The sequence below is a fragment of the Rattus norvegicus genome, chromosome 15 (assembly GCF_021556685.1).
Source record: "Rattus norvegicus strain SHRSP/BbbUtx chromosome 15, alternate assembly SHRSP_T2T, whole genome shotgun sequence".
Lineage (NCBI taxonomy): Eukaryota > Metazoa > Chordata > Mammalia > Rodentia > Muridae > Rattus > Rattus norvegicus.
In genome coordinates, this window is record NC_141548.1 from 107101751 (window position 1) to 107124970 (window position 23220).

The window sequence follows — 23220 nt, forward strand, 5'->3', positions numbered from 1 at the left end:
CATGAGGCTCTCCCTTGCTCTCCAGCTTATTTTAAGCAAGTAGGAAGAGGTTTTAAAACAAAAACAAAAACAATCAAACAAACAGGAAAAAAAAACAACAACAAAAGGGGAATACCTTGAGGTGGGATGCCAACTAGTAGCTACCCAGGAACACAAAGTTTCTGCTTCCTTATTCTTGTCCAACAAGTTCTGCACTGACAGTGACCTTCATCTTGAGATATAACCTTCAGTCCAGGTCCAAGTGTTTCTGAGACAATCTGCGGTCTCATCCCTATCAAATCACATCTAAATTATTTGTGGATTCTACAGTCTTTTGAGAGTCCCAAGTGCATATGTTCCTTCGTACATTGGCTCAGAAGTAGAGGGTACATTATCACCAACACTACCAAATGATAGTAATACTAAAATGAGTTAATAGTATGTATATAATGCTCATTATGTACCAAGAACTATCACTATCACTTTGTGTGTGCTACTTTTTAAAGCAAAGCATTGCAAGGAAGTTTTATTATGGGGCAAACGTATACATTTTTTAAAGGAATTGGGGTCTTTTCAGAAAAGCTTTCTACAGGTACTGAATTTGAGCACATAAAAAGAAAAGGAAATTGAGATTTCAAAAGTCAGTGTGAGCTCTAAGAGGTAGTAGATCTGAGATTTGAACTCAGATGTTAGGAAATGCTTATCAGAGATTTAAAGCCATGCTGTCTGGCTTCCACAGTCGTACTGTTTATCACCATTCCATGCCAGTCTTCAAGATGGAAGACCTGATAATGAAGGAATCGATATCAATAACAAAAACTTCGAATATAATTCTACTCTTGTACAGAAATTTTGATAGGCTTCAGCTTCATAGTCCTGCCATCTCCTTTCAAAAACATCTGTAGTCAGTTACTTTATTTAATACAAATATTGAAACTTATTCACCAGTGAAAATCAGATTTTGAAATGTGACAATTCTGTGTTCCTATGTAACCATGGGCTGACCTGACTAGACCTCCATAATTTCATATGTTATTGCTATTTTTTTGATACTCTGTGAATAATGAGTATATCTGTAAAAAGCAATCAAGAGAAAAGTTAATATCGGTTTCTAAAACAAGACCATGCTATAACCAGTTAAATTTCAACAGATATTATATCCTTCTCTGAAGGATGTGCTATTTGAAATTGGTGATGTTTTCCTCTTGACAGTATAAATGTTAATTATTAGGATAATTTGCTACCATTTCTACATTATAATTCTATCCAAACACTGAAATTTGTCAATACCAATTAAAATGGACAATTTTTTATTAATGATACATATTTTCAATTAGTATTGTTCTAAGGGTGAAGACTAGCAATATTTTCCTGCTTCTGGAGAATCGACTAGGATAAATGTATTTGTGGTATCCATAGTTAAGATGTTCATGAGCTAAAGAAACACACACATATAATAGCAGTATAAACCCAGTAGTCATTTGAAATAAATTAGTAAAAAAATATTGATCCCTAAGTCTATCAAACCTTTTTCAAATTATCCAAAATTCTCTTTTAACTACATGATTGGCTTCTATATTTCAGACCAACTGAGAGTTATTTCTAATATAATTTTAAATCATTTTTATAGTATACTAAATGGTATTTCTATCAACACTTTCCTGGTTTTTTTTCTAAATAAGATTCCATAGGAAGACTGAGCAAACTATAACCTATAGGACAAATACAACTCTACATGTGTTTTTGTATGATCCAAACCTGAAAGTGACTTTTTAAGATTTTTAAGTAATTTGATGATATGGAATGTTATTCTGGATACTAATAACATAGAATGTTATTTCAAAAGAGAATAAAGGAATATAACTTAAATATTCTTTTTCTGTCTAGAAATATTAGACAAAGCCACTAAACCTATGAAATGGCACATTGTAAAAGAAATTTGGCAGGGACGATAGAGACTATGGACTATAATGAGTTGGATCATGTTCTCTGAAAAGATGTGGCAAAGCCTGAATTTCTGACACTTCATTTGATAATATGGTCTCTGCAAATGTAATGCAATTATGATGAAGCCATTAGAGCCCTTACTCAGTGTGGTAGTTATTCACAGCAAAGGAGAAGAGATAGCAGGATGTGGAGTGGAAGTCATAAGGAGGCAGAAGTAGAGACTGGAGCAATGCAGTGAGGCACAGAGCTCCATGGACTGAGAGTCCCACCAGAAACTACAGAGAAAGGAAAGAATCTCTCTGGATTCTCAGCTTGGGACCTTAATTTTGGATTTTTAGCCCCTAGCACCTTGAAAAAAATTAATCATTGTGGTCTCACTAGCAAATTGGTGGTCCTCCATATTTTGTAGTCTAAGAACTGGGTTTGAAAGTTAGCCTGAGTGTTCCAGTGATTCCAGGATAATCAATTGCATGAAGCAAAGAATTGGAGCACCTTTCCAGGCAATGGCAAAGAAAGATATATAATAATGGGAACATAATTTTCTGTAATTGAGTACAGAGGATGGGACCCAGAGCTACCCAGTGCACACTGTCTGTGGCATCTACATAAGATAAAAAATCATATTATTCTCATAATCTCCTCTAATAACAAGCCCTGCACAGCCATGCCAACATTTTGACTTCAGTACAGTGAGAACTTTATTGAATTTTTAAGCCCCAGATTATACAACAAGAAAACATATGTATTATGAATTTTGTTTGATTTTTGTAGATAGATATGTGTAATAACCTTGAATTATGAAATATGTAGCTACGCTCCGTTGTTATCATTATTATTGTTCTCTTGAGATAATGTTCTCAATTTTGTATCTCGACCCACATAGCCTAAAATGTTTGCTGTCTGATGCAAAGTGCTTTGACTTATGGTTCTAAATGCTAGCAATTTTTAAATTTGTTGAAAGGAAAATGTTTAAAATTATCTTCTATCTTTGAATATTTCATGTAAAATGATATTCATCTTACTGAGGATGCTGATTGTAAACTTTATAGTGAAGATCTTAAAAAGAATTAGGATAAAGGTACCCATCTTCACAGTGACTGTACCTATTAATCTCTGAACTTGATTTTTTCAGTTTGTGTATGCTATCACAGGACACCTGGAACATCAAACACTTGCTTGTTGAACATCTAGAATAGAATTTTAGAAAACTGAGGACTGACATAAACATGAATATTTATTTCCAAAAACAAAACAAACAAAAACCAAGAGAATCTCCTCATCTCCTGGAAATGGAAGGACCCAACTCTACCTACAGGTAACTTCAGAGCATGGGTATGTATGTGCAGTATTATATCAAAACCAGAGGTCGAGTAGAAATTTTGAAAAACAAAATGGGAAAATAAATATTTTCCTATTTTATAAAGACTGTGATTTTCTGTGTTCAGAATCCATTCCTCAAAGAATTCTTTAGCATTCAGAAATTGTGACCAGATATCCAGTAAAAATGAATTAAACATCGTTATTTGTTAATTGTGAATTAAATATATTCAAGCTTTCAGCTGCTCTACCTGGAGCTTAGAACCATCATTTTGAAGAATGGAAAGTTAAATAGGAAATGAAACAGTAAAGCGGGGGCATCAGTATTGCCAGAAAACCCTGGATCTACAGAGGAGTGCATGCTTCTTTTGTGTGAGATGAACTGGTAGCTCAAAGAAAGCATCTTTCATTCAGCGTTTACAGTTGTTAAATGCACCACATGCTGGGAACTGGCAATTCAGACTAGTCCCTAGAAAACTCAAGGCATTTGCTGTTAAAACAGAAAATATATTTAGTATTTGCTTTGCTACTGACCTCAGTCCCATGAATCCATTTGCGAGACACAAGCTGGTGTGTCTGCATACACAGCCAGATAATCAAAGAAGCAAAGATAGATGCTAGATGTAGCCTTCAGAGATAGAAACAATGACATGAAATTCACTGCCCATCTTAACTTCATGTTGTAGAGGGAAGAGCGTCACATATGTAGGGCATGGTTTTCTAGATCTCAGATATAAAACAGATACCACAACAGCTCTTGGTGTTGTCATAAGACTAAGAAGAAAAGACAGTCAATCATCTGACATCTTAATGCACAATATTCACAGTGAATTTAACCATGAATGTTTTTGAGGAGCTCAAGCTAATATAAGACAATACGTTAATACTTGGCATTCTTTTCACAGGTCTCTTGCTGACTTGCAAGTTTCAACCTTGCAATGGTTTGAGTCATGGTGTTTGTGCTATAATATTAGGCACACTTCTTTGGACAGAGAGAAGTTACAGTGAGCAGGTAAAAATGAAACAGAAGTAGTAATTGAATTCCATGCTAGCTTCATGTGAGTCTTAGTGTCACCTGAAAATAAGAGTAACATGATGGTTTGAATAAGAATGCCCCCCATAGGCTTATATATTTGAATATTTAGTCTTCCAGCAAATAAACAAGTCTGGTTGGCAGGGTTAAAATGTTGGATGTTTGCCTAATCCACTCATGCATTTGCTCTGCTACCTTTCCTTGTTGTCTTTAAGCTAATTAATCCTTCTCTCAGCCTGATCAGCACAAGGGTTTGGCCTATGAAGACCAGGTATTAATGAGTGTACAACTGTGTAACTACCTGCCCCACTTATTCTGAGGCCAAGTTGATTTATAGCCCGGTTCAGGACTAATACCTAGACACTCCCTTGCCTATACTTCAAGTATGGAGGCCTATCTTGGAGTAATTTTGAATTCCAAGTTCTTGGTAAAAGACTTTTCTCCCCATGGAAGCACACATTGTAGCAGCTTAGGTAATGTACCACCATCTCTACCCTTCACCAATGTGTATAAGCAGCTGCTATTCACTTAAGATCATATTAAAAGTTTGTCGAAGCTAGAGGCTCTGTCTCAGCTGTGGAAAAGAATATCAAATTCGGGTAATGGTTCTTCTGATTAAATTTGTTGCAGACAGACAGAAGACGGAATTAAATCAGTAGTGGCATCACAGACAGCATCAGCAACCAGCAAGAAATTGAATCTCCAAATGTCATTTTGGAAGGAGGAAGCAAGATGAGTATTTCATCTCTTAATAGATTAATCAGGGTAAACGAAACAGCATGTTCAAAAGTTTGTAGGATTGGCAAATTGTGTTTTGGAAAGGCCATCAGAAAGCAGCCAGAGCCATTATGATAAGAATTTACAGCGTGACAATTGTCTAGACAAGAGAATTAAGACACTCCTTGTTCTAATTTTAATTTGAAATAAAGCTGACCATATCACACTGAGTTAAGTGTCCTGGACTGTAGGTCTGCTGCCATTGGATAAAAATCTAAACTTGGTCATTTCTTCCAGGATAGCTGATGGAAAGAAAAGGGAATAGGGAGCATGCCAACAGCAAAGAAATTTGGATTCAAGTGAAGGGACACACCATGGTTAAAGAAAGGAAACATAGGATTCAATGAGACATTCTGAGACATTTTTACAGTGTAAAATGACTAAATCCAGATAATTAAAAAAAAAGTCCTTAACATTATTTGTGGTGAAAACATTTTTAAAAACATTTTTCAGCAATTTTGAAGTGCAAAATATATTGCTCCTTATTATAATTACCATACTTTGGCATTGAGCACTAAAGGTATTTTTCCTCTTCTCCAACTGAAACTCGTACCATTTGATCAGAACCCCTCCTCATCTACCCAAATGGATAGAGAGTAAAATTATGGCTATTGGGGGTTTTCTTTGCAAAGAGATGACTGAGCCCAGACTTTCTCTCTTGTGCTTACAGTGTAAACTTTTTGACCCGAATTCCAAGTACAAAACAAGCCACACCCATGTTGAAAATTTTACAAGGCTGATTGACTGATTAGAAATGGATTGTACTCCCTACCTATTCCACATAGTACTGAAAGACCTAGCCAGACAACAAAAGGAGTTGGTCAAAGGGATACAAATTGGAAAAGAAGAATTCAAAAAAAAAAAAAAACTGGATTGTGGAGAGTGAGAATGTTGCGATCTAGAATTAAATTATCTCCTGCTATCTTTTGTTCCTTTAATAGCCATCAGTGGCCAATTCTTGTGTCAGACATAACATCCTTGGGACTATTATGCCTAAAATGTTAGCCATTTATAAATTGACCAGTACCTCCCACTAACCCAAAAGCTAAGAGTCACGGGTAACATCTGAGGACTGTAGCACATTCCCTGCTTTGTTGCAACCACTTTGTTTGGTGTATCTACCAATAACAATTGTCTCGTATTGTGTTCTCTTTTACTCTGTATCCAGTCATGAGACTCTTCGCATGTAATGTGGAGCACATTACATAGGCAATTGAATCTCTGTTCCAATGCCTAGGTAAGATCTGTATTTTCATATGCAGTGTAGAGCAAACGGGAGAACATAGTTTCATGATGAGCAGATAAAATGCAATAGACAACCCATTTCTATGAGTGGTGCACACTGGGAAAGTTTTTGAAAGTTCTTTATTCCATAGGAAGGACAAGTGTCCATCTGTTATGAAGGAAGTTAATGTCTTTGAGCATTTATGCTGTTTGTTGTAAAGAAACTGCTTCTTGTGTTTCCACCTTTTGGTTCCTCCCCCTCTGAAAAAAGGTCAAAGTAAGGAGTGAGACACTTCACAGTCACAGACTACAGTTTCTCCCGGAGGCCTCCCTTGCCAGCATCCTGCAAGAGACACGGTGCTGCCTTGGAGAGGAAAGCACATGAGCTACAGGTGGGATTTTTCCTCCCCCCACCCTGAGAACTTCTCCAAGTTGTTGCTACTTTTCTGAAGCTTCTATATCTGTAAAAGTAGCTTAGCCATTTGAACACTGTTGAACCTTTGAAATTTTGTAATTTTAGATGCTCATACCCTGTGAAATATTTTTTCAATTCCTTAAAAATAAATAATGTAATACATTTGTATATAAATAGGCATATAATGAAACAATATAAACTTACATAATAAATTTATACAAATGCATACATGAAATAATGATATTATTTACATGTTAATTATTAGCCAACATTGCATATATCTGTAAACACATTCGATGTAGACAAAATTTATTATAATAAAATTATTTTTCAAATGTCTTCAAAAATCCATCTAAAGTGACTTCAGTATTTCAGTATAAAATTCCTTTAGGAGAAAAACTCTGAAAAGATTCATGTGTCTAATGACCCATTTCTGACTCCAACAAAACTCTTCAATGAGGAGCAGCCCTGCTTAGCAGACATGGCCTCAGATGGTGCTTGAATCAAGTTTTTATTTTTCTCTCTCATTCTCCACTTTTCTGTGATCTTCATAAAAGTCACTCAGTGCAAAAAGCCTATCAGGATGCAGACATAGATTAGTAAGGCAGTAGAGAGATTGGGAATGCTTGCTAGGCCTGAAAGAAAGGAGACTTGTTAGTAAGAACCAAGGTTGTGGTGCAATGCAGAGTCAATGGGCTCGACTGATGACAACTGTAGGAGGAGCTATACAACCTCTTTAGTCATCACGAGCTGCTGTTAATAGTACATAGAAAGCATTCTGTTGATGTCAAACTGTATGCTGCTGTTTTAAGGGGGTAATCTCACATAAGTGGTTCACAGAATAATCCATCCTCTTCCCAGCCCTGCATCTGCTGCTGATTAACAAGCTTCATGATGAGGGAAGGTTTGTCTTAGAAAAGCTATGACCAGGTGTATTTGGAGTGGCCAATTTTCCTCTTCATTACAAACTTTTTTTTTTTGCAAAAAAGAGCTATTCTTAGATTGTACATTACTTGGTAGGAGCTTCCATCCCTAAATTCTACTGTATTGCTCTGACCAAGAGCAAAAAAGGACCCCAGATTTAGAACTACAGTTTCTAGGATCCATCCAGGATCATCTATGAGGTGGTCGGGAATCAACCAGTGGGACTTTGAGTGGGTGTTTTGAAGACAGTGATGACTCAGACTTATCATTGCCATCTCTGGATCACTTTAAGTTGAGCACAGATAAAACAATATAAAATGAGAGTTTATCTGTGTCCATCAGAAACAGAAATCATGTAATCTATAGCCCCACTCAGAGTAGTTATGAAGAGATACAAGAAGTTAGGTCAGAATGTGTTTCTCTATTTGAGTTTGACTGTGCACACACTCTGTACTTCCCTTTGCTTTGATGGAGTATTGTTTCCTTCTGAACATTTGACTATGCAAATGCTACAATAAATCAGTTTGTATTTGCCAAGTACAGACCAGTAACTAACAAAGTAAGGACGCTTTCAGAGTAGTGGTGACAAAGGAGAATCGACTTCTTAAAGACAAATTTATAAATAACAAATCTGGTTGTAATATGATGCAGATATTTTTGTATTTTTATAAAAAATTAACTCCAAATAACTCTGGAATGGTGTTATAACAACTAGATAGTCATTTCTGCAGTTAGTTACTGAATAGCTATGACTAGGGACACACATGAAGCTGCCTTTCCTTATGTTATTCAAACTAAAAAGAGATTTATCTGATCTCTTTTTGAAAGTAAATTATATAATTTATTGATTTTCAAAACTCAATATGAAGAAATTAGCAAAATGTTATTGTTTTTATTATATTTAAAATTAGCAGTCTCAAATATGAGGCAATAATGCTAAGAAAAACAAGTTTAAATATGTTCAAATACTTTGCCTCTGTTCTACTGAGTATACTTCCTGAAATCTAATTGTTCAGCTTGGAATTGGGTTGCAATTTCTAGTTTTACTCTTGCTTTTAATTTTTGATTCATTCTTTGTTGATTCCATACATATATATGCTGTGTTTTGATCATATCCACCCCTCACTCTTTGCTTCCAAGCCTATTACAGAGCACCATCATATTTCCCAACTAAATTCATATCCTCTTTCCGTTATTTATTTATTCATTCATTTACTTATTTATTTATTTATACTTTTAATGTACTGAGTCCAGTCATGTTGCAAATTCAATTCTTTTTTCCCAGTCAGCACAACTTTTGACACTAACTTATATTATAGCAAAACAATTTAACTTAGTAAGACCATTTGTTCCTCCTCTATTGACATTTTACTGTTTAGTTGGAAACAACTGCTAATTGAAGATTGTTACCTACTGTGCGTTTTTCACTTAATTAGGAAGTGTCTTCTCTTAGAACAAATAGCTAGATTATACTCAGTGGAGAAAACTGTGTGGTCAGCCACTGTGTTACTAGAGGTTTCCAGGCTTATAGAATAGGATTTTGTGTGTTCCCACTCTCCACAAACATTGCTAAAGACAGCACCTCCAAAACTCACTGAACATAAAGAAGTCAAGCTTGTGCCTCCATAGAGCCTTCAAGCCTACATGCTAGCATCTTTGATACATATTCTATATACTACCAAAGGAGAAAAACACAGCATATACACAGACCAAGCCACCTTTGATCTGCAGCGTCATCCTGCCTATAAAATATGTTACTGCAAAGCTAATGCAAAATATGTAGGAGTAGCCAAGCAATATCTAATTTGACTGAAGGTTGACTCACAAAATGGTCTGACACTGCTTGGGTGACTAAGAACCGGAAACTAGATAGACCAGGAACCTAAGGCAAAATCCAAATACTACTTTCCTAAAATAATAGCAATAAAATAATTCTGCTATACAATTCTGACATTTTCAAATTGTGGTGAAGCACACTATACTTTGTTGTAAATGAGATAAATTACTAATCACAAAAGAAAAAAGTATTTCAATTCTTTAACATTCTATTCTGATGATTAAAAAACAAAAACAAAACCAGTGGCAGCCAGTTTTAGCCTTCTTTGGCTACAAGTAGCCCTGAGTGAATTCTGGTACAATAGTGGCTGAGGCTCATTTCCTAATCAATCAATGCCATAGGGTAGGTGTGAAATTTCATGATTTTCCTAGTTCACTTTCTTATTTCTCACTGCAAGAGACACAGTGCTACCCTGGATTGAAAAGCACACAAGAGCTCTGCACCCAAATCCCGTGGGAGGGAGAGCTAAACCTTCAGAGAGGCAGACAAGCCTGGGAAACCAGAAGATACTGCTCCCTGCACACACATCTCGGACGCCAGAGGAAAAAGCCAAAGACCATCTGGAACCCTGGTGCACTGAAGCTCCCGGAAGGGGCGGCACAGGTCTTCCTGGTTGCTGCCGCTGAAGAGAGCCCTTGGGGAGCACCCCACGAGCGAACCTGAGCCTCGGGACCACAGGTAAGACCAAATTTTCTGCTGCAAGAAAGCTGCCTGGTGAGCTTGGGACACAGGAAAGCAGAATTTCTCTAGGACCGGGCACGTTCTGTGTTTACCGGAAGTCCCACACCCGCGGATCCCGGCCCGCAGCAGCTCTCTGCTCCCAGACCCGGTGAGAGAGAGACCCAACCACCTGGTCAGGTGGGCACTCCTGAGGCTGCAGAGCGGAAGAGACCACCAACTCTGCTCACCCCTGCCCACATCCCTGGCCCAAGAGGAAACTGTATAAGGCCTCTGGGCTCCCGTGGGGAAGGGCCCAGGAGCGGCAGGACCCCTGTGCCTGAGACACCGCCGGAACCTGAAAGAAACAGACTGGATAAACAGTTCTCTGCACCCAAATCCCGTGGGAGGGAGAGCTAAACCTTCAGAGAGGCAGACAAGCCTGGGAAACCAGAAGTGACTGCTCCCTGCACACACATCTCGGACGCCAGAGGAAAAAGCCAAAGACCATCTGGAACCCTGGTGCACTGAAGTTCCCGGAAACGGCGGCACAGGTCTTCCTGGTTGCTGCCGCTGCAGAGAGCCCGTGGGGAGCACCCCACGAGCGAACCTGAGCCTCGGGACCACAGGTAAGACCAAATTTTCTGCTGCAAGAAAGCTGCCTGGTGAACTCAAGACACAGGCCCACAGGAACAGCTGAAGACCTGTAGAGAGGAAAAACTACACGCCAGAAAGCAGAACACTCTGTCCCCATAACTGACTGAAAGAGAGGAAAACAGGTCTACAGCACTCCTGTCACACAGGCTTATAGGACAGTCTAGCCACTGTCAGAAATAGCAGAACAAAGTAACACTGGAGATAATCTGATGGCGAGAGGCAAGCGCAGGAACCCAAGCAACAGAAACCAAGACTACATGCCATCATCGGAGCCCAATTCTCCCACCAAAACAAACATGGAATATCCAAACACACCAGAAAAGCAAGATCTAGTTACAAAATCATATTTGATCATGATGCTGGAGGACTACAAGAAAGACATGAACACACTTAGGGAAGCACAGGAAAACATTAATAAACAAGTAAAAGCCTACAGAGAGGAATTGCAAAAATCCCTGAAAGAATTCCAGGAAAACACAATCAAACAGTTGAAGGAATTAAAAATGGAAATAGAAGCAATCAAGAAAGAACACATGGAAACAACCCTGGATATAGAAAACCAAAAGAAGAGACAAGGAGCTGTAGATACAAGCCTCACCAACAGAATTCAAGAGATGGAAGAGAGAATCTCAGGAGCAGAAGATTCCATAGAAATCATTGACTCAACTGTCAAAGATAATGTAAAGCGGAAAAAGCTACTGGTCCAAAACATACAGGAAATCCAGGACTCAATGAGAAGATCAAACCTAAGGATAATAGGTATAGAAGAGAGTGAAGACTCCCAGCTCAAAGGACTAGTAAATATCTTCAACAAAATCATAGAAGAAAACTTCCCTAACCTAAAAAAAGAGATACCCATAGACATACAAGAAGCCTACAGAACTCCAAATAGATTGGACCAGAAAAGAAACACCTCCCGTCACATAATTGTCAAAACACCAAACGCACAAAATAAAGAAAGAATATTAAAAGCAGTAAGGGAAAAAGGTCAAGTAACATATAAAGGCAGACCTATCAGAATCACACCAGACTTCTCGCCAGAAACTATGAAGGCCAGAAGATCCTGGACTGATGTCATACAGACCCTAAGAGAACACAAATGCCAGCCCAGGTTACTGTATCCAGCAAAACTCTCAATTAACATTGATGGAGAAACCAAGATATTCCATGACAAAACCAAATTTACACAATATCTTTCTACAAATCCAGCACTACAAAGGATAATAAATGGTAAAGCCCAACATAAGGAGGCAAGCTATACCCTAGAAGAAGCAAGAAACTAATCGTCTTGGCAACAAAACAAAGAGAATGAAAGCACACAAATATAACCTCACATCCAAATATGAATATAAAGGGAAGCAATAATCACTATTCCTTAATATCTCTCAATATCAATGGCCTCAACTCCCCAATAAAAAGACATAGATTAACAAACTGGATACGCAATGAGGACCCTGCATTCTGCTGCCTACAGGAAACACACCTCAGAGACAAAGACAGACACTACCTCAGAGTGAAAGGCTGGAAAACAACTTTCCAAGCAAATGGTCAGAAGAAGCAAGCTGGAGTAGCCATTCTAATATCAAATAAAATCAATTTCCAACTAAAAGTCATCAAAAAAGATAAGGAAGGACACTTCATATTCATCAAAGGAAAAATCCACCAAGATGAACTCTCAATCCTCAATATCTATGCCCCAAATACAAGGGCACCTACATACGTAAAAGAAACCTTACTAAAGCTCAAAACACACATTGCACCTCACACAATAATAGTGGGAGACTTCAACACCCCACTCTCATCAATGGACAGATCATGGAAACAGAAATTAAACAGTGATGTCGACAGACTAAGAGAAGTCATGAGCCAAATGGACTTAACGGATATTTATAGAACATTCTATCCTAAAGCAAAAGGATATACCTTCTTCTCAGCTCCTCATGGTACTTTCTCCAAAATTGACCAAATAATTGGTCAAAAAACGGGCCTCAACAGGTACAGAAAGATAGAGATAATCCCATGCATGCTATCGGACCACCACGGCCTAAAACTGGTCTTCAATAACAATAAGGGAAGAATGCCCACATATACGTGGAAATTGAACAATGCTCTACTCAATGATAACCTGGTCAAGGAAGAAATAAAGAAAGAAATTAAAAACTTTTTAGAATTTAATGAAAATGAAGATACAACATACCCAAACTTATGGGACACAATGTAAGCTGTGCTAAGAGGAAAACTCATAGCTCTGAGTGCCTGCAGAAAGAAACAGGAAAGAGCATATGTCAGCAGCTTGACAGCACACCTAAAAGCTCTAGAACAAAAAGAAGCAAATACACCCAGGAGGAGTAGAAGGCAGGAAATAATCAAACTCAGAGCTGAAATCAACCAAGTAGAAACAAAAAGGACCATAGAAAGAATCAACAGAACCAAAAGTTGGTTCTTTGAGAAAATCAACAAGATAGATAAACCCTTAGCCAGACTAACGAGAGGACACAGAGAGTGCGTCCAAATTAACAAAATCAGAAATGAAAAGGGAGACATAACTACAGATTCAGAGGAAATTCAAAAAATCATCAGATCTTACTATAAAAACCTATATTCAAAAAAATTTGAAAATCTTCAGGAAATGGACAATTTCCTAGACAGATACCAGGTATCGAAGTTAAATCAGGAACAGATAAACCAGTTAAACAACCCCATAACTCCTAAGGAAATAGAAGCAGTCATTAAAGGTCTTCCAACCAAAAAGAGCCCAGGTCCAGACGGGTTTAGTGCAGAATTCTATCAAACCTTCATAGAAGACCTCATACCAATATTATCCAAACTATTCCACAAAATTGAAACAGATGGAGCACTACCGAATTCCTTCTACGAAGCCACAATTACTCTTATACCTAAACCACACAAAGACACAACAAAGAAAGAGAACTTCAGACCAATTTCCCTTATGAATATCGACGCAAAAATACTCAATAAAATTCTGGCAAACCGAATTCAAGAGCACATCAAAACAATCATCCACCATGATCAAGTAGGCTTCATCCCAGGCATGCAGGGATGGTTTAATATACGGAAAACCATCAACGTGATCCATTATATAAACAAACTGAAAGAACAAAACCACATGATCATTTCATTAGATGCTGAGAAAGCATTTGACAAAATTCAACACCCCTTCATGATAAAAGTCCTGGAAAGAATAGGAATTCAAGGCCCATACCTAAACATAGTAAAAGCCATATACAGCAAACCAGTTGCTAACATTAAACTAAATGGAGAGAAACTCGAAGCAATCCCACTAAAATCAGGGACTAGACAAGGCTGCCCACTCTCTCCCTACTTATTCAATATAGTTCTTGAAGTTCTAGCCAGAGCAATCAGACAACAAAAGGAGATCAAGGGGATACAGATCGGAAAAGAAGAAGTCAAAATATCACTATTTGCAGATGACATGATAGTATATTTAAGTGATCCCAAAAGTTCCACCAGAGAACTACTAAAGCTGATAAACAACTTCAGCAAAGTGGCTGGGTATAAAATTAACTCAAATACATCAGTTGCCTTCCTCTATACAAAAGAGAAACAAGCCGAGAAAGAAATTAGGGAAACGACACCCTTCATAATAGACCCAAATAATATAAAGTACCTCGGTGTGACTTTAACCAAGCAAGTAAAAGATCTGTACAATAAGAACTTCAAGACACTGAGGAAAGAAATTGAAGAAGACCTCAGAAGATGGAAAGATCTCCCATGCTCATGGATTGGCAGGATTAATATAGTAAAAATGGCCATTTTACCAAAAGCAATCTACAGATTCAATGCAATCCCCATCAAAATACCAATCCAATTCTTTAAAGAGTTAGACAGAACAATTTGCAAATTCATCTGGCATAACAAAAAACCCAGGATAGCTAAAGCTATCCTCAACAATAAAAGGACTTCAGGGGGAATCACTATCCCTGAACTCAAGCAGTATTACAGAGCAATAGTGATAAAAACTGCATGGTATTGGTACAGAGACAGACAGATAGACCAATGGAATAGAATTGAAGACCCAGAAATGAACCCACACACCTATGGTCACTTGATTTTTGACAAAGGAGCCAAAACCATCCAATGGAAAAAAGATAGCATTTTCAGCAAATGGTGCTGGTTCAACTGGAGGGCAACATGTAGAAGAATGCAGATCGATCCATGCTTATCACCCTGTACAAAGCTTAAGTCCAAGTGGATCAAGGACCTCCACATCAAACCAGACACACTCAAACTAATAGAAGAAAAACTAGGGAAGCATCTGGAACACATGGGCACTGGAAAAAATTTCCTGAACAAAACACCAATGGCTTATGCTCTAAGATCAAGAATCGACAAATGGGATCTCATAAAACTGCAAAGCTTCTGTAAGGCAAAGGACACGGTGGTTAGGACAAAACGGCAACCAACAGATTGGGAAAAGATCTTTACCAATCCTACAACAGATAGAGGCCTTATATCCAAAATATACAAAGAACTCAAGAAGTTAGACCGCAGGGAAACAAATAACCCTATTAAAAAATGGGGTTCAGAGCTAAACAAAGAATTCACAGCTGAGGAATGCCGAATGGCTGAGAAACACCTAAAGAAATGTTCAACATCTTTAGTCATAAGGGAAATGCAAATCAAAACAACCCTGAGATTTCACCTCACACCAGTGAGAATGGCTAAGATCAAAAACTCAGTTGACAGCAGATGCTGGCGAGGATGTGGAGAAAGAGAAACACTCCTCCATTGTTGGTGGGATTGCAGACTGGTAAAACCATTCTGGAAATCAGTCTGGAGGTTCCTCAGAAAATTGGACATTGAACTGCCTGAGGATCCAGCTATACCTCTCTTGGGCATATACCCAAAAGATGCCTCAACATATAAAAGAGACACGTGCTCCACTATGTTCATCGCAGCCTTATTTATAATAGCCAGAAAATGGAAAGAACCGAGATGCCCTTCAACAGAGGAATGGATACAGAAAATGTGGTACATCTACACAATGGAATATTACTCAGCTATCAAAAACAACGAGTCTATGAAATTCGTAGGCAAATGGTTGGAACTGGAAAATATCATCCTGAGTGAGCTAACCCAATCACAGAAAGACATACATGGTATGCACTCATTGATAAGTGGCTATTAGCCCAAATGCTTGAATTACCCTAGATCCCTAGAACAAAGGAAACTCAAGACGGATGATCAAAATGTGAATGCTTCACTCCTTCTTTAAATGAGGAAAAAGAATACCCTTGGCTGGGAAGGGAGAGGCAAAGATTAAAACAGAGACTGAAGGAACACCCATTCAGAGCCTGCCCCACAGGTGGCCCATACATATACAGCCACCCAATTGGACAAGATGGATGAAGCAAAGAAGTGCCGACTGACAGAAGCTGGATGTAGATCGCTCCTGAGAGACACAGCCAGAATACAGCAAATACAGAGGCGAATGCCAGCAGCAAACCACTGAGCTGAGAATAGGTCCCCCGTTGAAGGAATCAGAGAAAGAACTGGAAGAGCTTAAAGGGGCTCGAGACCCCAAAAGTACAACAATGTCAAGCAACCAGAGCTTCCAGGGACTAAGCCACTACCTAAAGACTATATATGGACTGACCCTGGACTCTGACCCCATAGGTAGCAATGAATATCCTAGTAAGAGCACCAGTGGAAGGGGAAGCCCTGGGTCCTGCTAAGACTGAACCCCCAGTGAACTAGACTATGGGGGGAGGGCGGCAATGGGGGGAGGGTTGGGAGGGGAACACCCATAAGGAAGGGGAAGGGGGAGGGGGATTTTGCCCGGAAACCGGGAAAGGGAATAACACTTGAAATGTATATAAGAAATACTCAAGTTAATAAAAAAAATAGTTTATATTAAAAAAAAAAAAAGAAAAGCACACAAGAAGAGTTCTGTTGAAGGGAGGGAATGGTAGGAAGAGATAAAGCAGGAAATTGTGGTCATGGCATTAACAAAATCTAGTTACAAGATTGACCATAGGGAAAATAGAATTACCCTCCCCATCAAAAGAAAAGACATCTCTGGTAAATCTCTCACCACAAGCAAAGCAGCTGAAACAAGGAGGTCTCCACCAGTACTACCAAGCCTTTATTCCATAGACTCCACAGCATAACTAAGCCCAATGAAACCTGAAGCTCTACCCACGACAGAGCAAAGTGTTCCATGACAGGAACAGAAAAACCTTCAGAACGCTGCCAGCTGTCAGTGCCTTTTTTACTTATTTTGCAACAGCCACTTTGAAATTATTTAACACCTTGAAATAGTCAGTGAACTAGATAGAGATTCTTAGACGCAGACACTTAAGCAGCCTCACAAGCCAGAGATTCCTACCTGCAACCAGCATGCCCTGAGTCTGCATTTGCAATTTGAGGATGAAAATACACTAAATGAGGTGAACTGCCTGGGGATTTCTACCATCACCTTCACAAAGAACATACACAGAAGCAGATTTATGCTTCATTTCCATTAACGAATACTGTATGTTAATGTAACAAGTCGCTCTAGGGGAGGGGGGCAGAAAAACAAGTGAAAGAATTTAGAACCTTGTACTTGAAAATAACATCAGCCCTTCAAGAATATTCTTTTCCTCTGTGATTGTCCAAGATCTAGATTTTCCAGGTTCTGACCACACAAAAGATGAATCAGACTCATTTAAATGGCAAAAAAAAAAAAAGAGTTGTCTGGGAGGATCAGAATCTAGGCAATTTTCAGGAGGGTGGCAACAGACTCAAAAATCTGTTGGAGCATCTGCCAATAAATCAAGGCCTAGAGAAAAAGTTCTCTGGAAACCCTGAAATATTTTATTTATTTATATAATTATTGTTGTTGGTATAATGAGAAAAACAATAAATCAGAAGCCTGGCAATGGTGAATATAAAGAAACAGGCCCAATGACTTAAATGGAATTATTTCTTATCCCCCTCTAACTTTTTTTGACAAGGAGCTCAGCAGTGTCTTCTACCAATCACTTGGGGTGTAGAACCACTTTTCACACCCCAAGTACTAGAGACCTCTGCAGTCAGTCAGGACAATTCATGTTGTTCTAATGAGAAGCTGCCATGCAACATATCACCTTTAGTAGGGAAGCATTTCAATCTAAGATGCTAAGAAAGACTGTCCAGAATGTTCCAGCCACACAAAGGAAGAAGTGTGAGGCACTGTTCATCCAAGAAAGCTTCCAGATGAGAGCTCAACATAAAACATAGGTCCAAAAACGGCAACCAACAGATTGGGAAAAGATCTTTACCAATCCTACAACAGATAGAGGCCTTATATCCAAAATATACAAAGAACTCAAGAAGTTAGACCGCAGGGAGACAAATAACCCTATTAAAAATGGGGTTCACCAAACACAGAAAGACATACATGGTATGCACTCACTGATAAGTGGCTATTAGCCCAAATGCTTGAATTACCCTAGATGCCTAGAACAAATGAAACTCAAGACGGATGATCAAAATGTGAATGCTTCACTCCTTCTCTAAAAGTGGAACAAGAAAACCCTTGGCAGGGAACAGAGAGGCAAAGATTAAAACAGAGACTGAAGGAACACCCATTCAGAGCCTGCCCCACATGTGGCCCATACATATACAGCCACCCAATTAGACAAGATGGATGAAGCAAAGAAGTGCAGACCGACAGGAGCCAGATGTAGATCGCTCCTGAGAGACACAGCCAGAATACAGCAAATACAGAGGCGAATGCCAACAGCAAACCACTGAACTGAGAATAGGTCCCCTATTGAAGGAATCAGAGAAAGAACTGGAAGAGCTTGAAGGGGCTCGAGACCCCAAAAGTACAACAATGCCAAGCAACCAGAGCTTCCAGGGACTAAGCCACTACCTAAAGACTATACATGGACTGACCCTGGACTCTGACCCCATAGGTAGCAATGAATATCCTAGTAAGAGCACCAGTGGAAGGGGAAGCCCTGGGTCCTGCTAAGACTGAACCCCCAGTGAACTAGTCTATGGGGGGAGGGCGGCAATGGGGGGAGGGTTGGGAGGGGAACACCCATAAGGAAGGGGAGGGGGGAGGGGGATGTTTGCCCGGAAACCGGGAAAGGGAATAACACTCGAAATGTATATAAGAAATACTCAAGTTAATAAAAAAAAAAGAAAAAAAATGGGGTTCAGAGCTAAACAAAGAATTCACAGCTGAGGAATGCCGAATGGCTGAGAAACACCTAAAGAAATGTTCAACATCTTTAGTCATAAGGGAAATGCAAATCAAAACAACCCTGAGATTCCACCTCACACCAGTGAGAATGGCTAAGATCAAAAACTCAGGTGACAGCAGATGCTGGTGAGGATGCGGAGAAAGAGGAACACTCCTCCATTGTTGGTGGGATTGCAGACTGGTACAACCATTCTGGAAATCAGTCTGGAGGTTCCTCAGAAAATTGGACATTGAACTGCCTGAGGACCCAGCTATACCTCTCTTGGGAATATACTCAAAAGATGCCCCAAAATATAACAAAGACACGTGCTCCACTATGTTCATAGCAGCCTTATTTATAGTAGCCAGAAGCTGGAAAGAACCCAGATGCCCTTCAGCAGAGGAATGGATACAGAAAATGTGGTATATCTACACAATGGAATATTACTCAGCTATCAAAAACAATGACTGCTAAGACTGAACCCCCAGTGAACTAGATTGTTGGGGGGAGGGCGGCAAGGGGGGAGGATGGGGAGGGGAACACCCATAAGGAAGGGTAGGGGGGAGGGGGAGGTTTGCCCGGAAACCGGGAAAGGGAATAACACTCGAAATGTATATAAGAAATACTCAAAAAAAAAAAAAAAAAAAAGAAATACTCAAGTTAATAAAAAAAAGAAGAAAAAAAACTAAAAAAAAAAAAAAAAAACAACATAGGTCCAGAAGTATTAGACAAGTTAGAAAAACAGCATTAGGTCTGCCCATTACAGAGTGTTATTTATCCTTGACCTAGGTTTCTGACTCCTTCCTGAATTACAGGCCACCTGGTGAGATTAACAATACTACTCAATGCTTTTACCACTGGAGAAGACTCTTTCACTCTGGTCTTGTTTAGTAATTCCCCTTTTCTGCTATAAATTACTTACACCCAAATAGCAGAGAGGTGTTATTTGAAAGAAAAGAAAACTGTTTAGTTTGAACAATAGTTATGAGTCATTTCATTTGTTTCTTCTTTGTTTTTAGTTAGAGAATCTGACCAACCATTTAAGATTCAGAAGCTTAAAAGTCAAGAAAAAGTGAGTTTTACTTCCAGGGAATAAATTACTGAGTAGCCTGAAATTGTGTGAGCTTCTGAACTTGTGCTCAGATTTGTGTGAGCACAAGGAGGTTTATTAAGTTCCACCTTTAAGAAAAAAAAGTCACAATTCCTGGATTCAACTGACTTCCAATTCCCATCACTCTCTACTGAAGCTCTACATAGTTGTCTTCCTCTGAGCTGTTACTGTGTTCATTGTTCATAGACCTTCTCTCAGGAGCTATTGCTAGGACAGTTTTGGTTGGCAATAACTCAAAAGATTCTATTTGCATCTATGGTAAAGTGGTAAGAAATGCCACTAAATGTCTGACCATACACAGAGTTTTCCATCCGTGTGTGTGTGTGTGTGTGTGTGTGTGTGTGTGTGTGTGTGAAGGGTGAGGAACCTAACTCCTTATATCATTAGGTAAAAGGCCACTGTGCTCACCAGGGTTCACATAAATCCTATAGAATAACTCCCCTAGAACAGATATTCTTGTTAGTGACAGCTGAATGCCACCATCCAGATTCTGTGAAAGAGAAGCTCAAAGTTATTCACTCTTCTGGAAAATTAAGTATAAAATTTCATAATTTTTCACTGTTTTGTTCATATACAAATTATAATGTACCAAAAATGGGCAACATCGACAGGTTAATTTTTCTCTGGTCTAGCTGTCAGGCCTGACACTGGGAGGTCACAGAGTAGAAAGATCTCCTGAGATCAGCCTGCTCCTACCACTGGATGATTCGTCATCACCTCCTGAGTGTAGAGTGAGAGTGACTGACAGCATAGCACATACATATGAGGTCCATTTATCTGATCCAGCTTTAAAAGTAGATTCCATATATTCTAGCTTCTGATCAAAGGTGGGGCTTCTTTTTACTTCTTTTTCCTCTATACCTCTTAAAATAAAATATAAATGTAACATATGTTTCAAACAAGTTGGTTCAGAACTCAGAGAAGGTAAGAACTCTCCTAGACAGCCAATTCCTCCTTACAGATTCCATCTAGTCCCTGAACCTATTTCAAGCTTTTCTAAGTCTGTGTGTTCCCAGTATCTAGAGTAACATAGTAAATAGTGTCTTATCCTCAGGTCCCTTTACTGTGGCCAGCCACAGATTCACCATCCATGCTACTATGTTACCAGTTAGGCAGCTGATAAAAATAAACAGTATATCAGTCTTGTGGTGGGTGGCATGTTCTTTACAAGAAGAATGTCAGTTTGGGAATCATTTCAAATTCTACATTTTAGGCATTGGTCATATATATAATAACTCTCTAAGTTTTGTTGATAACTCTTGTCTTTGAGTGGAAGTAAGATAACAATGTTCTTAGTATCATTTTGTACACACCTCCTTGTTCATCTCTTCCTGTTCTTGTTCAATGTTGACTTAGACTTGACAGTGTATTTTTAAGAACCTAGAACAGATGGAGTGGGAGAAAGAAAAATCAGAAATGGAGGTCCACATAGACCAAAAAATGTGAAATGAAGTCACAAGAGAAACAGGAGAATATATATAGAAATGAGCCAGGACACTAAATGGAGAAGAACAAAGTTAAGAGGTGGGAGGAAGAAAAACCACAAAGCCTGTGGAGGCAAAAGAATAAAGAGGGTTTATGTTGCTAGGAGATACAGCCAGGCTTTATGTCAGAATTTGTACACACAACCCCAGTCTAGGATGTGCCTTATCCTAAGTTTCAGAGTTCTGAAATAAAGGAATAATAGGTCTGTGAAAATTTGTACCATTGATCCAAACATAACATGCTTCCCTAAGACCACACAACCTTAGCAAGTCACTTAGCTTTCCTCCGACTCCATTTACTCATCCTTAAAGGGAGGACACTCATCAATTCATGACTGAGCTGAGGAACATGCTCTAATTATTAGAAGCATTAGCAATGTGCATGCTTTAAATAGTAGAGACAAAGTATTGTAACCAAAAGTGTGAACAAGATCCAGACGTAAGGAATTTAAAACTGTGAGAGCTTTGCACTAATTCCTTATGGTAAAAATATTCTCTTATAAACATTTTAGAATTCTTAGAAACTTTGAAAAATTAAAGCTTAGGGTAGTGAGAGGGAAGGAAGGGGAGGGAGGAAAATGGAAGAAGGAGGAAGATAGGGGGAGAAGGAAAGATGGTTAATTTTTGTAATCTACCTATAAAGAAAAAGGCAAGGCTGGAAATTTTATTTCTGAAAAGCATTGCAATCTGGAAACTTCTATGGCAAACTTTGTGTTACAACTAGTAAAAATAACATCTATTTTATAAGATTACCTGCTAAAAATGTGATGAATAGACATTTCAGTAACCAAGAGATTATGTTTTATCTTGTTGATGAAGATCAAATAAAAGCCTACTCTGTCTGTTTAAAATTAATATGCCAGCACTCTGAAGGATAGTGAACTGAGAACTACAGAAAGAATGTATTGGCTCAAAAAGCTAAATGGCAATTGATAATTATGTCACCCCTTCTCTTTTGCACAGCTCTACAGAAAAAGTAACATATAACCCTCCTCAAGAACTGAAATGTGCTCTTACTCTGTTACTCTTATCCTCTTATTCTCTTCCCTCTCTGTCCCTTCTCTCCCCATCCCCCATGTGTTTCTCTCTCTCTCTCTCTCTCTCTCTCTCTCTCTCTCTCTCTCTCTCTCTCTCTCTCTCTCTCTCTCTCTCTCTCTCTCCTCCCTTCCCAACTCCCTTTCCTGTGCCCTAAACTATTCTATATGAAAAAACAAAAACAAACAAATAAACAAACAACAACAAAACCCTAAAATGTTCTCTGCCAATGTGGTTTGGTGGAGCTACTCTACAAAGCTCAGTGGTTCTTAGCTATAAGAACCACAAAGGAGGGTAAAGTTCAGGACCAACCTAAGCTTCTATGGAGGAAGCCATTGCTGCATAGGTGCAAATACACTCGAAAACGGCAACACAAAAACACCAAAGAATTATCATTTTAAATGCCTTTAGAGTTCCCCTAAGACACAAAATCCTGACCCAGTCTCTAGGGAGTGCTCCCTGGCACCCAAGTGATCCACCTCTCACTCACACAATCTACTTTTAGAGCCTCAGCAGCTCAACTTTCCCAGCTCTGCAAATGTAGTATTGATTCCTAGAGGAAATCAATCTCACCTCAAAGTAAAACCTTTCATCAAATCCCCATCTTTCTTCCCAAACCAGTGCC

At 38.9% G+C, this 23220-nt stretch overlaps 1 protein-coding gene and 1 long non-coding RNA gene across 4 annotated transcripts in view; one reads left to right on the forward strand and one right to left on the reverse strand.

The window, feature by feature from the left end:
• The window catches only part of Fgf14 (fibroblast growth factor 14), a 630557-nt gene that overhangs the window by 429420 nt on the left and 177917 nt on the right, over window positions 1–23220 (reverse strand).
• LOC120097183 (uncharacterized) overlaps window positions 1–23220 on the forward strand; it is a 67577-nt gene that overhangs the window by 41005 nt on the left and 3352 nt on the right. For 2 of the 3 annotated variants that reach the window (XR_015638586.1, XR_015638585.1), the window contains 4 exons: window positions 3059–3241; window positions 4149–4255; window positions 4907–6290; window positions 6549–6669. This is a non-coding gene — a long non-coding RNA (uncharacterized LOC120097183). The remainder of the gene's footprint in view (window positions 1–3058; window positions 3242–4148; window positions 4256–4906; window positions 6291–6548; window positions 6670–23220) is intronic. The other variant, XR_015638587.1, reaches the window with a different exon arrangement.